At 38.9% G+C, this 17,227-nt stretch overlaps 1 long non-coding RNA gene across 1 annotated transcript in view; it reads right to left on the bottom strand.

The window, feature by feature from the left end:
• Nucleotides 1–2,251: 2,251 nt before the first annotated feature.
• The window catches only part of LOC133259549 (uncharacterized), a 47,903-nt gene continuing 32,927 nt past the window's right edge, over nucleotides 2,252–17,227 (bottom strand). The window contains exon 3 of the long non-coding RNA XR_009740444.1: nucleotides 2,252–2,332. This is a non-coding gene — a long non-coding RNA (uncharacterized LOC133259549). The remainder of the gene's footprint in view (nucleotides 2,333–17,227) is intronic.

The raw sequence follows: 17,227 nt of genomic DNA, 5'->3' as shown, positions 1-17,227 counted from the left end.
CCAGCACCAATCTTTCAATTATCCACATTTGATACCTGCAGGTTTTTCCACTCTGAATAATCCATGATTGTCAGAAAAAAAGGGGAGAGAGGTAAGTTTTCATTCAAGAGTGAGAGAAATTTAGGAAGTGGAGATAGAAAAGAAGAACATGTTAAGAATGGTTTGAGTATCACAACACATTAAAAAACTGAGGGTCAAAAAATGAGTTCCCTTAAATTATCAACATGCATATGCTGGAAAAAACGTATCCAGTATCCCAGCTTCAGTTTACTACTTTGTATTGTCCGACCTTCTCATATTTGTTGAGATGATTACATGAACAGCAAGTGCTCAAGTTTTCACTGAGCATCCACCATGCACAAGGCACTGGTCTACCAGCTTGGGACACAGTCAGGAACCAAAGCACAGGATAAGGACTCTGTGTACATTAGACTGGTGCTGACAGGCTATATGTACACAACTAATGAAATAATGCAGAAGGACAGCAAAGAAATCTACAAAATATTTCAGAGTTCAGGTGATAGGAAGAAGATGATGCAGAGTGAGGAGTGGATTATTTCTAAGGAGGTGACATTTAAAGGAAAGGCATAGAAGAAGAATACTCTAGGCTGAGGCAGAATGGTGGCCTCAGGATGTCTTCGTAGTGAAAGAATGCCTCTGTGAAGTTGGCATGTGACCTGTGTGATGGGGTGTTTGCCATACAAAAGAAATGGAGAAGAGCAACTCGGGCCAAGGTACACTAGAAAGAAGGTGATCAAGTTGCCCAGGCTTGCTAAAGACTTTCTTAGTCTCGGTACTCTAACTCCCATGTTCTGGGAAGACCCTCAGTCCCAGGCAAAGTAGGATATTTGTCAGCCTAACAGGAGGCCCAAGAGCTATTGCAATATGAGGTCTACTTAAGGGTCAGTGGCCTGAGGCTGAATACCTCTTCTATAGCTAGGATCCCTGGCAACTTGACCCAGACAAACTAAAAAGAATTAGAGAGTAAACCTTCTTGATTCTGAGACCTTTAGGCATCTGAGACTGTGGCTCTCAGTAACACCCCAACCATAGCTCAGCACATGAATAATCAATCAACTTGGAGTGAATAGCTGCTCCTTTGTGATATCAGAGAGTAAAGTTGCAGAACCACTTGTTGCTGTACAAACAGCACGTGCATGACAGAGGCAGATGAAGCATAGGCACCCTACAGGTGATCAGTATTCATGGACAAAATGGACATCTGGACACGCATGCAATGAGACAACCACAGTTGGAGGTTTTGAGTAGACATTTGAGTGGAAAGAGCGTTGGAAAGATAAGTAGAACTTGTGACGTAGTTCTTAATAGGATGTGCTCTCAAGGCAAGTCTGACTTGTGCCTCTGCCTAGTTAAATAAGTGTTTGTGGTGGGTGTGGTAGTTTCTAACTATAACTGGATTTGTTTCTGGTTGAAGCATTAAACAAAATTCGACCTCGTGATACAAACAGGGGTTTAAAGTCAACACTTACAAAAAATGTTGGTAGGGACAAGGAAGGGAAAACTTGTTTGGAAATTTTTATGTGACTGCATAGGTTCTTCACATATGATAGTGGGGTTTCAGGTGTTAATAAAATCAAATTTTCTGTCTCAACTATTGAGGCAACTCAAAACTGTGATGTTTGTTTTATTTATTTATTTATTGTGGAAAAATATTCAGACACACAAATATCACTTGAAACCCAATATTAGCACATATACATTAGTATATCAGAGGAAAACAGGAAAAGAATTTAAGCCCAATATGAAGAATCTCTGTATCTTCTACACACTTATCTTTATATAGTTCTAATTATAAGGTTACTCTCTTCATTCTTGCCTTGGCAGTTGCAATAAGTCCATCTCTATGGCATCCGATCCCCGATAGAACTGTCCCCCGTAAAATAATATCAGTAGAATTGGCTCCCTGCATATTAGTCCCAGCACTTATATATATCTGCTCTCTCAGGCTCATCAGAAAACGTTGTATCCTCAGTGCTCTCAGGAGTAGGTGTCAAAGTCTAGGAAGAATCTCTCTGGGAAGCAGTGGCCCCAGTTACTCTGCTTTCTTGAGTCATAGTTGCTTTAACTGTTACCTCATCAGTAAACCCAGAATCAGGGGAAAAAGGAAAATCATCATGAGTAATATATTCAACATTTAGATCTTTGAAGAAGGTACGATGGATTGGCCATTGAGTGTACGGATCATAACTTCTTAGGGGAATGCAGCATGATTGCTTGTTCACACAAAGTAATTTGTACCTTTCAAGAAGTAAACATCGTTTTCTACAGTATCCTATATCATTCTTCCAACATCTTTCAACAAACCAGCCAGCTGCAGGGAAAAAAAACAAGCAGTCAATTTTTAAATTCTAGCAAAAGATTACAAACAGCAATTCAAAAATTTGACAACCACTACTATTGCCATCTAAAATAATATGATAAAAATACTACAAGCCATTTGGAGAGACAAAGAAGAAAGCTAAAACTTTATAGTAAAAACTGTGACATGTGCCATTAAGGAAATTGCTATGGGTGGGAAGAGGGACAGAGTGAAGGAGGGGAAGGAGGCAGGAGAGAGTCTGGAGAAGGAAAGAAAAGGAGGGGAAAGAAAATAAGACAGAGGACACATATGTAAAGCTGATATTTAAGCCATGGAAGGCAAGAAAGATGAAAGGAGATGACAGGATTACACAGGAGCCAAAGAGTGTTTTAGAATGCATGCTAAGTCAATTCAGTCATGTTCTACTCTTTGTGACCCTGGGTTCCTCTGTCCATGGGATTTTCCAGGCAAGAATAACAGAGAAGGTCCTTCTCCAAAAGGACCAGCATATACTCAGCCCCAGTATTAAAAAACAGCATAGTGTCTTTAAGGTATTGAGAATCTGAAATATAACGTGCAAGGAGCAGAGGAGATGAAATGAACTTAAAGTAGCAATCCCATCACCTAGTCCCTACAGGCCATTTTGAAGCATTTTCATTTATTTCAAACCATCATATGTTCTAATTTACTTTAAATTTTAGACTGTTAGCTAGGATAACACACAGAAATTAGTTAAGAGAAAAGGAAGAATAGAATTTGGGAAACATGTTCAGACAGATAAAACTTGATGGCAGCTGAAACTGAAGCTGTGAGAACTGTGGAATGAAGAGGACAGATTTCAGACACTGATTCTTTGAATAAAAAGGTAAATGGAAGATGGAGATATCCAAGTACATTACTACATTTTTTAGTAGATACAGGGGAGATTCTTGATGCTTGCCATTCATAGAATAGTAAATTGAGGAAAGAATATGAGTTGGAGGGAGGAGCAAAAGGTGGTTACAAGTATTTGTTTTGGGACATTTAACACAATACGGGCTTTCTCTGGTGGCTCAGTGATAAAGAATCTGCCTGCCAATGCAGGAGACATGAGTTTTATCCCTGGGTTGGGAAGATTCTCTGGAGAAGGAAATGACAACCTGCCAGGGTCCAGCCCTGGTGGAGTCAGGGGTTTCGAAGGGGAGACGGCATCGGCGATCAGGAAACAACAGCTTATTCAAATGTTAATTAAATATATAAAGAGTGGTTAAATAAGGATAGCTCAGTGAGAAAATTTAGTGGAGAAAAGAGGCTGGATAATTCAGCCAGAAGGTGAGAGAAAGAACGACATGGGGAGACCAAGTTTCGGTGAACAAGGCCCGCACTTTATTTTCCAAAGTAGTTTTTATACCTTAAGTTATGCATAGAGGATAATGGGGGAAGGGGTAGAGTCATGCAGTAAGCCAGGCCTTCTTCCTGCAAACTTATCATATGCAAAAATTTAGGTGATTTGCATCATCTTCTGGCTCGGAGGCCTGTTAACATTTTAAGACCCTTTCTTCAGAAAACTTATTTTTCTCTAAAGGTGATTAGTCAGGTGCCACCCTCCAAAAGCATTAGATAAAGTTGCATTCCTATAGGGCAAAGGTGTGGTGGGCTATAACAAGAAAAAGAATTAACTCAAGGGTCCAAGGTTACAAACATTAAAGCTACTACTTACACCAATTACATTAATCAATATACTGCCAGGGACACAGCAGGTAAGGGATATGGAGACTTAGCAGCAAACATTGGCCCAACAAGTGAAAAACCCTTCAACCAATACAATTTCTAATCAATCTTTTAACTGCTCAAAGGAATCTATATTTAGACAGTTTAGAACATCTCATGCCTGTCACAGTTGGGAGGCTCTGAGCAATCACATGTGGCCGGAAAAACCTATTCAAGCAGGCTAGAAGACTTCCAAAGGAGTTTGTAGGTTGAAACACTATCACACCCAGGAACTTTATTAACTGGAGCTGTAAGTTAACTCTTTTTTTCAGAGAGAGGTAGTGGGGGACAGCCCCCTGTAAAGTCAGAGGTGTAGGTGAGAGCACAAAGCAGAAAGTAGGCAGACTCTGGTTTTGGGGGTAGATGCTCGAGAATTTCCAGGGGGACTCCTGAGGCTCGATCCTGCCTTTGCGTATGCCGAGCCTCCTTCCTCATGACCTTTGCTACAGGCAGAGCTCCTCACGCCGGCTCCCAGCAGCAACCCACTTCAGGATTCTTGCCTGGGAAATCCCATAGACAGAGGAGCCTGGCGGGCTACAGTCTGTGGGTTTGCAAACAAGCTGGACAAACAGTGATTAAACAATAACAACAACACAATATAGCTCAGAAGTACAAAGGGCAGTGGGATATAACTGTAGCAACTCAGTAGAGAAGTTTACACTTCAGTTGTAAGTTTTGAAATCATTGCTTATGGCCAGTATGTAAAGCTACAGTTATAGATTAAGTGTAGTGCATGTTGGAATAATATGACATAAAAGAGGACCATGATTAAATTCTGATTAGTGTCAATATTGAAGGCTCAGATAAGAGTAAAATGTTCAGAAGGCACAGCCAGATAAATTGGAGCAGAACAGGAGAATGAGGCCCTAGAGAATTAGATTAGCATACCCAAAAAAAGACCTTGGGAAAAATTGTGAATGATGTATATAATAATTAATTAAGAGGCATTCAGCACAACTCCGCTCCCCCCACCCCTGACCCCATTCCTAAAATCAGTTTGGAAATGGGGAAGTTAAGGAATTAAAACAGCAAAAATAAAAAGAAAGGTGAGTTATACAATTAATTACCACTGTGGTTGACTAGAGCTTAATCCTACATGGAACTCTGGCAACAAATGTATGGCTAGGGCAAAACTATCATTCTTGAGGGTCAGAGGAGCTGGAATATTTCTTCCCACCACTCTGCCAGCCAGTAGTTAATAGATGATCCCAGAGTGAGCTGAAAATTCCATGACATTTCTGAAATGCCCACTATAGGGCTGATTTGCAAGCAATCAACCATGCTTTGAGATACTGCTGGTGAAATCAGGCTGGTGTGCATGAGAATGGCAAATGCCACAGGGACACAAGAAATGTTGTATCAAGTATGACTAGATTATGGAAGTGAGGAAAATGTTTCCTAAAAGAACACATGGACATTTGTAGGTAAATACTGCTGTGAGGTTGAGCAAGATAAGTCAGATGTCTCTATTGTATTTAACACAATGAGCGTTACTGGCAATCTTCAGAGTGGTAGTGAAATGAAGCAGGACACTATGGTCCTTGCCTCCACCATCCATGTCCTCTGCCTGCCTTTTGTCCATGGAAAACTTTAGTCAAAGAATAAGTTTAATCAGAGAAGTGAGATATGCAGAAACAAAAGAAAACAGCCAAAGGAGACTAAATAATAATAATGTAATCATTAAGCATAGTCAAGGACCTTTAGTTCTTTCTCAAGGGCTAAAAGATAATAGTCTAGGCCATATCCTGTGAGTTGTCTTATATATAATAAAACACCAGGTGGAGAAGTTAATTACATGATGACCAGACTGTACCCATGATGTGAGCTGCCACAATTCTTAGAACTGGTCTCAAAGAAACAGGAAAAAATGGACCCTGGGACTGAAGATTAACTGTACCTAAAACAAACATGATGATGCTGGCCAGACCACTGATGACGAGTTTGAAGATGACTATTAGAGATGACAGTGTTGTTTCTGCATGCAGCCATCCCCCACTTCTGTCTATAAAAGTTCGTGCCCACCTTGCTTGTGTGGGGAGAGGGGGGGTAGTCAGCCTTTGGACAGATGTCTGCTACCCTCCCCTCCAGTTGCTGGAACCTGAAGTAAAGCAAGCTTTCCTTTCCACCAACCTGGCTTTTGAGCAGCGAGCAGCTGGACACCACACACATTCTTTCAGTAACAGCAGGAAATGGAGAAACAGAAGTAAAGTGATTGACATGTGAATGAGAGAAGTAAAAGTAGAACCTGGAGACCAAACTATTAGGAAGTTTAACTGTGAGAAAGAACAGAGAAATAGATAAGTACTTGGAGGTCAATATAAAGTCAAGAGAGGGTTTTTCAGGTTTGTTTTGAAGATTGGGAAATAACAGAACACATCCATAAATATTAAGAAAAAAAAGTAGTAGAAAAGGGGAGATTAAAGTAGAAGAGAGAAATGAGGGGAAAAGGAAGGGTATAGTCCTTAATTAGGTGACAAAGATCAAGACCACATATAAAAAAAAAAAAAAAAAAGACCACATATAATACTTGACTGATTTGGAGAAGGCACACTACCTCAGCTATGTCAAGAGGAAAAGAGAAGATGGATGCAAAGCCATACTGGACATTAACTTTAAAAATACACAACACATAAAAGTTGAGTTATGTTTTATGTGGTAGAAAGTTTCAGGACTTAAGTCCAGGGAGCAGCATCTCAAGTAGCCCCAAGGGAACTGCTCCAGGAAGGCAAGGTAGGCAGGCTGGTTTTACAGAAGTTTTCCAACAAAGGGCAGGTAGTCAGAACATCAAAAGATTATTGCAAATTAAAGGAAAACCAGATATCTCAAGGAAGTTGTTATTTTTCTATGCATGGGAAGAGGCATGAGTCTGGACTCACTGAAATCATTCCTTTGATATCCATTTCACCTATCTGGGGCCAGTTCTTCTGGGTTTTTACATCTCGAGTTTACCCAGTGCTCATCATGGGGAGTGACTGCAGTCTAATGACTGTTAAATGGCAAATATTCTTCCTGAGTTCCATCAGGGCTCACCATCCATGGTGGCTGCAATTGCTGATGATTGTGGCATCCTTTATTTACTTATATGGCAGGAAATTTTCCAATTCTCACTGGTATGAGTGTTGGCAATGGTAAAAATAAAAATGCTATTTGAATTTTTAAAACCTTGAGATGTGGGATAAAGTCCTAAGATGGGGTAGGAGGGAGACACAGACAGGAGTGGAGCAGGAAAATTGAAGAGAAAGAATGTCAGCGCAAAATAGTTAAGAAAGAATGATCAGCTCAGACAAGCAATATAGTAGGCTTTCTAAGAAGCATCAAAATTCACTGGAGGGTGAGGATATGCAGACAGATTCTTTACCAGCTGAGCCACCAGGGAAACCCAAGAATATTAGAATAGGTAGCCTATCCCTTCTCCAGGGGATCTTCCCCACCAAGAAATCCAGTGGGGGTCTCCTGCATTGCAAGCGGATTCCCTACCAACTGAGCTACTAGGGAAGCCAAAGTGAAACTAGTCTGTTCCATTTATCAAGCAACTACATGACCATCTTTCTCAGCAAACTGCCCAAGAAACACCAATGTCGGTGTATTCTAGGAAACAAGTAGTGCAAAAGCTGTATGTTGGAGGAAGACAATGATGTATGAGGAAGGTCAAGTAATTCTCAACACAACCTTTTTTGGATTTTATTTGATAAAGTAAGAAAAGTACCATTTGTGGGTTGAGATAGAGAAAGAGAGCACAGTGAAAATTTGGCTCCTATTTCCTCCACCAGGATATCATTTCTCCAGTGATTTTTCATATTTTGTTAATTATTTTTACTGGCTCCAATTCTTTTCCCTTGGTAAAATTTCCTGTAGATTTCAAAGGTAACCATTCCACCTTTTTTATTACTTTACTTTCTTTTTTTTTTTTTGCTGGACAAAGTCTAACACTGCTTCCACATTCCTCACTTCTATAAAGATTACTTCGCCATGTGTCTTTTCCTCCAGAGTGTCCATCCTTGAAATCTGTGTCCTCTCAGCATTTCGCTTCCATTCCCAAACTTGTTAAACCATCTTGTTCTGTCCACTCTTCTTCACTCTTGCTTCTCACTTCATTCCTCACTACTCCTTTTCAACTATTCCCTCCAGAGTTGGAATTTGTGTACAGCCCCTCATTCAAGAGAAGTTTGAGCCCTAACTATGGTACAGACTCTATTCTAGACATTTGGGATATATTTGTGCACCAAGCAGACAAAAACACAAGGCAGACTTCTTAGCAAGGGAAACAGACAATAAAGAAACAAAGTATCCTGTATGTGAGAGGATGATAAGTGGTTTTCAGAAATAAGAAAGAATAGATTGAAGTGGAACCTATTTGGTGTGTCATAGGGGTAGATGACAGTTTCTTCAATAGCAGTTGGCATAGGTCTTGACAGACGGTGACAAAAAACAATAACTTTAAGATGGTGAAGGAATTAGCCATGCCAGTATATGGGGCAAGCCCATTATAAGCAGAGGAAACAAACAGGACTCTGTGGGTTGAGCAAGCCTGGCATGTTAGAGGAAAGGTCTTGAGGTCAATGTAACTAGAGTAGTGGGAGATGAGGTGAGAGAAGTCATAAGCATCAGACCATGGAGGATCTATCTGGTGGGCCACTGTAAGGACCCTGGTTATACCTTGTTCTGAGAGAAGAGGGGGTCACTGCAGAGATTTGAACAGAAGAGGCACAGAGTCTGACTTCTATGTGAGCAGATCACACCCTACGTTTTCTTGACTGAAGACTGCAGGAGGCAATAGCAGGACAGAGACCTGTGAGGAATCCACGGCAGCAATGGATGAGAGAAGACAGTGGCTTGAATCAGAGTGGTAACACTGCAGGTGGTGAGATGGGTTGATTCTAGGCATAATTTGCAGGTAGACGTAATAGATTTCCTGATAGAGATGGATTTCACAGCTTAGAATATCAAAGATAATTCCAAGAATATGGCTTAAGCAATACAATGATGATGACTGGGAATAATCTTATAACTTGGTAAACATTGTATATATATGTATGTATATATATATGTATATAATTACAGCAGTTATTTATTTCAAAGTTTCTCAGCCTGGAATTATTATGTCATTAGGATTTATGACCTTCATCACCAATATTTCAAAATCATTCATCTAAAATATGAATAACAATGACGCTAATACAGGCACAATAAGCCATCTTGTCAAAACATTGAACCATGTGTGAATTCTCCTGTAAGAAAAAAAACAGACACAGAATCAGATAGCATTAACTTAAATATAGCTACTAAAAGTAGTCCACTGATGGACAGTTTGGCTTGGTAAAAAGTTTCTTTACAAACCCTCAGATGCAGTCTCACTGTAAAACACAAAATACACTCAAAATTTTAAATAGGTTGCAAAATAGAACTTATAAAAGGAAAATCTACAAATCAGCAGGAAAAACTACCATCCTCAACATAAAAGAGAGAAACAAGCAGAACCACATGCTTTGTAGAAAAATCAAAATACTTAATAAATATACGTATATATTTTAAGTTTGATTTGAAGTTGATTTCTTCATAGTCAAATAATGGAAAATATTATAAACGTAAATATTTTCTTTTATCTAAAAGTTTGCAATGTTCATAAATTGACAGTGCACTAAGTAGACAGGAATAAGTTGTATTTCTAGGAATATTATGTTGAATGGTTTACGTCTATGAATGATTATAAAGAATATACTTGTATATAAAACATAAACATACTTAGTAAAAATAAAAAGGGCATAAATGTCAAACTATGAAAGTGGATTTTAAAAAGATACAGAGCACCAATTACATGAAATTCTATGTAGTAATAAAAAATTCAGTTTTTAGAGAATACTTAATATATGAGAAAATACTCATAATGTAATAGAAAATTTAAAGGGATGATACACATTTTCCCCACATGGTATCCAGGAATCTCAGAGAGAGCAATAAGGCAAAACCATATTGCTCCTTCTTTATTATTTCAAAACTTTCCAAAATTTCAGCTAGTAGTTCATAATCAGAATTGAGTGAAGATGATAATTCTTTACCTCACTGTCTCCATGCGAATCGAGATATAGACTCATAGGCACATTCATGTCCATTTCAAGGAAGGGAATACTTTTCTAAATGAGATATAACATCTCCGAATTTTTAGTCCATTTTCTTAGTACATAAAGAACTCTTAAAAATTACTAAGGAAGAATTCAGAAATACAATGGAATGAATGAATGAATGTCCAAACATTTTGCAAGTAAAGTGTGATGAATTTAAACAAAAGTGAGAGAACAGTTTCACTCATTGAAATATATGAAAGAATGTGATAAAAATGGAGTGATCAGTGTTTGGGGACGGACATTCTCACACGCAAGTGATAAGAGTGAGGAGGAGTGTAACCTGTTTGGTCAGTTGTTTGACGGTCTTCTCAGTATGTGTGTGTCTGTGCATTGCCATAAGTGGAAAGACGTGCATTTGCTTACTAATTTTCTTTGCCAAATTGTTCTAATAATTAAAGACTGGTTTTCAGCTGTTGTATAACAAAGGGAGCCCAGGTCTTTGCTCTGTGATGGATGAGATGGAGAGCGTGAGGGAGGCTCAGAAGAAAGGGTATATATGTATATCTATAGCTGATTCACATTGATGTATAGCAGAAAATAACACAACACTGTAAAATGATTAGACTCCAAGTACAAAAATAGGAATATTCTATTCTATTATTATTATTCTATCATTCCAAAAAAGTATGCATTGGATAGAGGAAAACATAAATAAAAGATGGCAGAACATTTTTTAAAAAGAAAGGAAGTTTACAACCCCAGCCATATATTTGGTGTATAAATTAAAAATAATGAAGTAGGTTCATGCACTGATAAGTCTCTGAGATACAATGCTGGTACATTGCAGAAGAATCCATATGATTAATTTATATTGTGTTTTTAAAAACATGAGATATATAAATTTTGCATCTGCTAGGATACACAACTAATTTATTAGATTACTTCATTGATTGATTCAGTGATTCTGAAAGAGAAGACTGAAGAGCTGTTAACCTAGGGTAGGAAAGACCTCTTTCTTAAACTTATATAAGCCTATTGATTGCTTGAAACTTTTTAATCAATTGAAAATATTATTTTTAATACTTCCAATCAAAGTAGATATGTTTCCAAAGTAGCATTATTAAAAAGAAGGAGTAAGCTCATTCATTACTGATCAGTTAGCAGAAGATCCCTATTGATCACTCATCTTTTTACTGTCTTAACTTATCTCCACTTCTAACTTAAATTTGTGTTATCCTTCTCATGACAGGTCTGCCAACTACAAACGGCGTGCTGAACTTGTCCACCTTGCCTCAGAACATAAACAAATGAGGGCCTCCCTTGAAAACCCTTTCACAACAAAAAAGAATTCTTTTGGACTCTGTGGCAGAGGGAGAGGGTGGGATGATTTGGGAGAATGGCATTGAAACACGTATAATATCATATATGAAACGAGTCGCCAGTCCAGGTTCGATGCACGATACTGGATGCTTGGGGCTGGTGCACTGGGACGACCCAGAGGGATGGTATGGGGAGGGAGGAGGGAGGAGGGTTCAGGATGGGGAACACGTGTATACATGTGGTGGATTCATGTTGATATATGGCAAAACCAATACAATATTGTAAAGTTTTAAAATAAAAAAAAAAGGCAAAAAAAAAAAAAGAATTCTAGATGGTGGTAAGAGTTGGACTAACAGGACACAACTATAAAATAGGTGCAGCAATGAAATTGTTAAAATAGAAGCAAAGTGAAGTTGAGTTAACAATGGTTAGTTATAGACAAAGAAATAGAGGGCTACTCAGGAGACTGAGGAAATTCCTGCCTTTGGAGAAATGTTTCAGAAGTCACCCCAGATTAATAGTTGCCTGAGTCATGCTGTGCAGGGCCACCCAGGACAGGTCATAGTGAAGACTTCTGACAAAACATGGTCCAGTGAAAAAGGAAATAGCAACCCATTCCAGTATTCTTGTCTGGAGAACCCCATGGACAGTATGAAGAGCCATTGATTGGAAAAGACTCTGATGCTGGGAAAGGTTGAAAGCAAAAGGAGAACGGGGCAGCAGAGGTTGGGATGGTTAGACAGCATCACTGACTCAGTGGACATGAATTTGAGCAAACTCTGGGAGATAGTGGCGGACAGGGGAGCCTGGCAGCCTGGCATCCTGGCATGCTACAGTCCATGGAGGTCACAAAACATCAAACACAACTTAATGACAGAACAACCACAGCAGATTCTTGGAGAGTAGGACATGGAGTTGTTATCAGGAAAGCACTTCCACTGCTCTTTTTTGGCCCAAAGCTCTTCCTATGGACCCTCTTTCTCCCTCAAGACACCTGGGAACTCAGGGTCAACAAGTCATGTTAGTTGCATCTTCTCTGCACTGTAGGGTTCCATTACCTTTGGTCACCAGGGTTAGTAACCCACATAGCATGAAGGTCAGCATCAAGAGATTCATGGCTTCTGGGAGAGAGGAAGGCCTGTGTCCTGAGGAGTGCAGAGCACTTTGCACAGCTAGGACTCTGAGTGGTCACCTTTACTGGCCTATCATGGGTGATGAACCAGAGAGGGGGAGAATGCCATGCCACCCAGAACACAAGATGATTAACTTGCACCATTGAGTATGCATGACAAAATAATGCTTTGTTCTAGAAACTGCAAGAGGAAACTGAGGCCTTATGACATGAGTCATAATCCTGGGAATGTGGAAGTTCTGATGGGAAGAAACAATTCCCCCCAATGTCCTCTTAACCCTGGATGGGGCCCATTACTTTTCTCTCTGTATGCAATACTGTGTATATACCCAAGAGAGCAGAACGCTATATCAAGATCCAACTTGTTTCTAACCAACATCTTATGACAGCTCGTGACATCCAGTATATTATTGTCCTTTCCATCCAAGTGATCTCTCCCATCCTATTGTATTAAATTTTAAGTTGTGAAGTTTAGTTTGAATGGATTTTTTTAACTATGGATATCCAGTTTTTGCAGTAACTATTTGTTGAAGTACTATCCTTGCTCCTAGAGTAGGAAATGGCAACACAATCCCATATTCCATGGAGAGAGGAGCCTGGCAGGTTGCAGTCTACGGGGTCGCAGAGAGTCCAACATGACTGAGCAACTGAGCACATCCTTCCTCCACTGAATTGCTTTGGCAGGTTTGTCAAAATTTAGTTGGCTGTAGTTGGTACTCTATTCCATTCCATGGATTATGTACTTCTTCCTCTGCCAATACAACACATTCTTGACTACTGTTGCTGTATAATATGTCTTGAGATAGTACAGTGATTCTTCCTGTTTTATTCTGCTTTCTAAAAACTGTTACAGCTACCCCAGTTCCTCTGCCTTTCAATAACAATTTTAGAAGATTCTTGTGTATATCTACAAAAGATCTTCCTGGGATTATGATAACAGTTAAAGCTGTGTTTTAACTTGGAGAGAAGTGACTTGTCTACTATATTGAGTCTTCCAATCAAAGGACATGGGTGCCCATGCCACTTCAGTTAAGTCTTCTTCATATATCTTTCATCAGTATCTTGTTAAGTATAAGCCCTAATTTTTTTTCAGTGTACACCTAAGTGATTTTTATGATTTTATACCCTTGCTTTCAGTGTCCACATACCCTGCTTGTTATTAAGTGTGTGCATGCATGCTAAGTTGCTTTAGTCATGTCCAGCTCTTTGTGACTCTATGGACTCGTAGCCCACCAGACTCCTCTGTCCATGGGATTCTCCAGGTAAAAATACTGGAATGGATTGCCATGCCCTCCTCCACAGGATCTTGCTGACCCAGGGATCCAACCTGTGTCTCTTATTTCTCCTGCATGGACATTCAGATTCTTTTCCACGGAACTACCTTGAAGCCCACTAGTTAGTGTATAACAATACAATTCATTTTTTATATGTTGATCTTGTATCCCGATCCTTGCTTAAATCACGTATTTTTTCTGGTAAGATTTTTGCAAATTCTTTCATCTTTTCTCTGTAGGCTATCCTATCAACTACAAATGGGACAATTTTCTTCCTTACTTTCCAGTCTACATGACTTCTATTTCCTCCTCTTGTCTTGTTGTGCTGGGTAGAATGTTCAGAATATGCTATATAAGAGTAATGAGAGTGAATACCCTTGCATTTTTGTGATCTTTGAGGCATTCATTCTTTTACCATCAAGCATGAAGCTAGTTATAGGTATTTTGTAAATGCTTTTTTTATGAAGTCAAGAAAGTTTTCTCCAACTCTAAGTTTTCTGAAAGTCTTTGTCATAAATGCATATGGTACTTCTTCAAGTGCTATTTATGCATCTCTTGAAATGATCATGATTTTTCTCCTTTACCATGTTGATTTGATGGGTGATAGTAATGATTTTCAAATACTTAATCGTCTTTCCTCCTGCAGTAAATCCAACCTGGTCATGGTTTTAATTCTTTTCATATATTGCTGAATTCAATCCCCAGTGGCTCAGTGGTAAAGAATCTACCTGCAATCCAGAAGCTGCAGGAAACTTGGGTTCAATCCCTGGATAGGGAAGATCCTCTGAAGAAGGGAATGGCAACCCACTCCAATATTCTTGACTGGAGAATCCCATGGGCAGAGGAGCCTGGCGGGCTACGGTCCATAGGGATGCAAAGAGTCGGACACAACTGAAGCAACTTAGCACGTGTGTGTATATGTGGCTGTTTGCACAGGTAATAATGGATATACTACTGTATTTATTCTTTTAACAAATATTTATGGAGCACTTACTCTCTTCCTGTACTGGAAGGTAGAGTACTGAGGAAAAAAAGAAATAGTTTATGGTCTTGTGAAGTTAAAACATAAATATATTAAAATCTAAAACTACAACCTCAAGAAATGTACCCCAGATAGACTTCCATATCTAATTTGTATTTTGGGAATTTTGTGTGTTTGTTTTTCAAATTGAAATTTGAAGATTTCACCCTTCTGATAGTTAGCAGGTAATTTTTCTCCAGTCATTGGAGCTTCAAGTCAAGATACCCTGATATAATTGATTACTTCTCATATCTATCTGGAGACATAAAGAGAATGAAAAATAAGGAGGAAAACTACATGTCTATACCATTAAGAAAGGACTATATTCCTCAATTTCTAATTCATTTCTTTCAGTGTCTAACACACGACCTGCTGGTTAGAAAATACAATAGGCTATATTGTGAAAAAAAATCATGCAAAAAAGATATCATACAAATTAGGGTTTTTGTCTTCTCATATGACATAAAGGCAAGGGAGGCTGTAAGAGCTTCACAATGACACTGGGCACCTGGCAATGTATCTCCTCTTTTCACAATTCCTAGTATATGCCCTTGCTCCATAGTTACAAGATGGCTGCATTGCCACCAGGCCTATGATCATGTTTCATGGACAATGAAGTCACACAGCAGAAGGTAATGGGTACATGTAGCTTGAATCTTTGGCCCCTCCCTTTTAAAATATCTTATCAGATACTCCACCAAAAATATTCTGCTTAATCTCACTGACCATCATAACATCCTATTCCACCACTGTATGTTAGCAAAGTTTGGAAAAGTTGTTTATGTGGACATATGGCTGCACCTTAACTATGATTCAGACATGATATGATGTAATAAGAAGCAAATAAGTACAAATGCCCAGAGAACACTCACTCCTCAGCAGATTTCAGGCAGTACACTCAGTTCTCCAAGAAAGGTGGGACACCCTGGAGGGCCGACGTAATGATCCCTTTCTTCGAACTTCAAGATCTAATTAAGCTGATAGCTTGCAGGCATACCACGAATTTTGTGTATTATCACAGTGCTCAGGGAAGAACTGTGTGTTCCAGTCACGATCCACAAATGGAGCAGCTAGAGATGGGCCAAATAGAAGAACTCTGTTGACAAGTGACAAGTGTCACTAATGTTAACTGAATCAGTGGACAAAATACGAAACAAAGATAGAGAGAAATTTAAAGATATATGTAGAAAACCGAGTTCTCCAATTGAAGGTGACCATTAAGAGTGTAGTAGGAAAAAGCAAAACAAAAGTAAATAAATAAAATTGAAGACACTATCTTTCCAACATTGTTTAGTATTCCCTCTTGTTATAGGTTAGGTGATCATAGGTGCATGGGTTTGGGAAAACTGGACAGCTGCATGTAAAAAAGATGAAATTAGATCATTCTCTAACACCATACACAAAGGTAAGCTCAAAATGCATTAGAGATCTAAATGTGAGACTGAACACTATAAGACTCCTAGAGGAAAATATAGACAGAACACTCTCTGACATAAATTATAGCAATATCTTTTTTGATCCATCTCCCAGAATAATGGAAATAAAAACAGAAATAAACAACTGGAACCTACTTAAATGCAAAAGCTTTTGCACAGCAAAGCAAACAATAAACAAAAACCCCACAGATTGGGAGAACATATTTGAAAATGATGTGACCAACAAGGGATTAGTCTCCAAAATTTACAAACAGCTCATGATGCTTAATAGTATCAAAACAAACAATACAATTAAAAAATGGGTAGAAAATTTAAATACACATTCTCCAAAGAAGACATACAGATGGCCAAAAGGCACATGAAAAGATGTTCAACATGGCTAATTATTAGAGAAGTGCAAAACTACAATGAGATATCACCTCACACCACTCAAAATGGCTATCATCAAAAAAAATCCAAAAAAATAAATGCTAGAGGGGGTGTGGAGAGAAGGGGACTCTCCTACAGTATTGTTGGGAATGTAAATTGGTGCAGCCACAGTGGAGAACAGTATAGGTTGTTTAAAAAAAAACAACCTAAAAATAGAGCTACAATATGACCCTGTAATCCCACTCCTGGGCATATACCCAGAGAAAAACATGGTCCAAAAGGATACATGCAGCCCACTGCAGCACTGTTTACAATAGCCAGGACGTGGGAGCAGCCTAAGTGTTCACTGACAGAGGAATAAAGAAGATGTGGTACATATATATAATGAAATATTACTCAGCCATTACAAAGGATGAAATCATGCCATTTGCAGCAACATGGATGGATCCAGAGATTGTCATGCTGAGTGAAGTAAGTCAGAGAAGGAGAAACATCATATGACATCCCTAACATGAAGAATCTAAAAAGAAATGATACAAGTGGA

The sequence above is a fragment of the Bos javanicus genome, chromosome 13, assembly GCF_032452875.1.
Source record: "Bos javanicus breed banteng chromosome 13, ARS-OSU_banteng_1.0, whole genome shotgun sequence".
Lineage (NCBI taxonomy): Eukaryota > Metazoa > Chordata > Mammalia > Artiodactyla > Bovidae > Bos > Bos javanicus.
The sequence above is the reverse complement of the archived record's forward strand: the minus strand, read 5'-3'. Positions and strand labels throughout refer to the sequence as shown.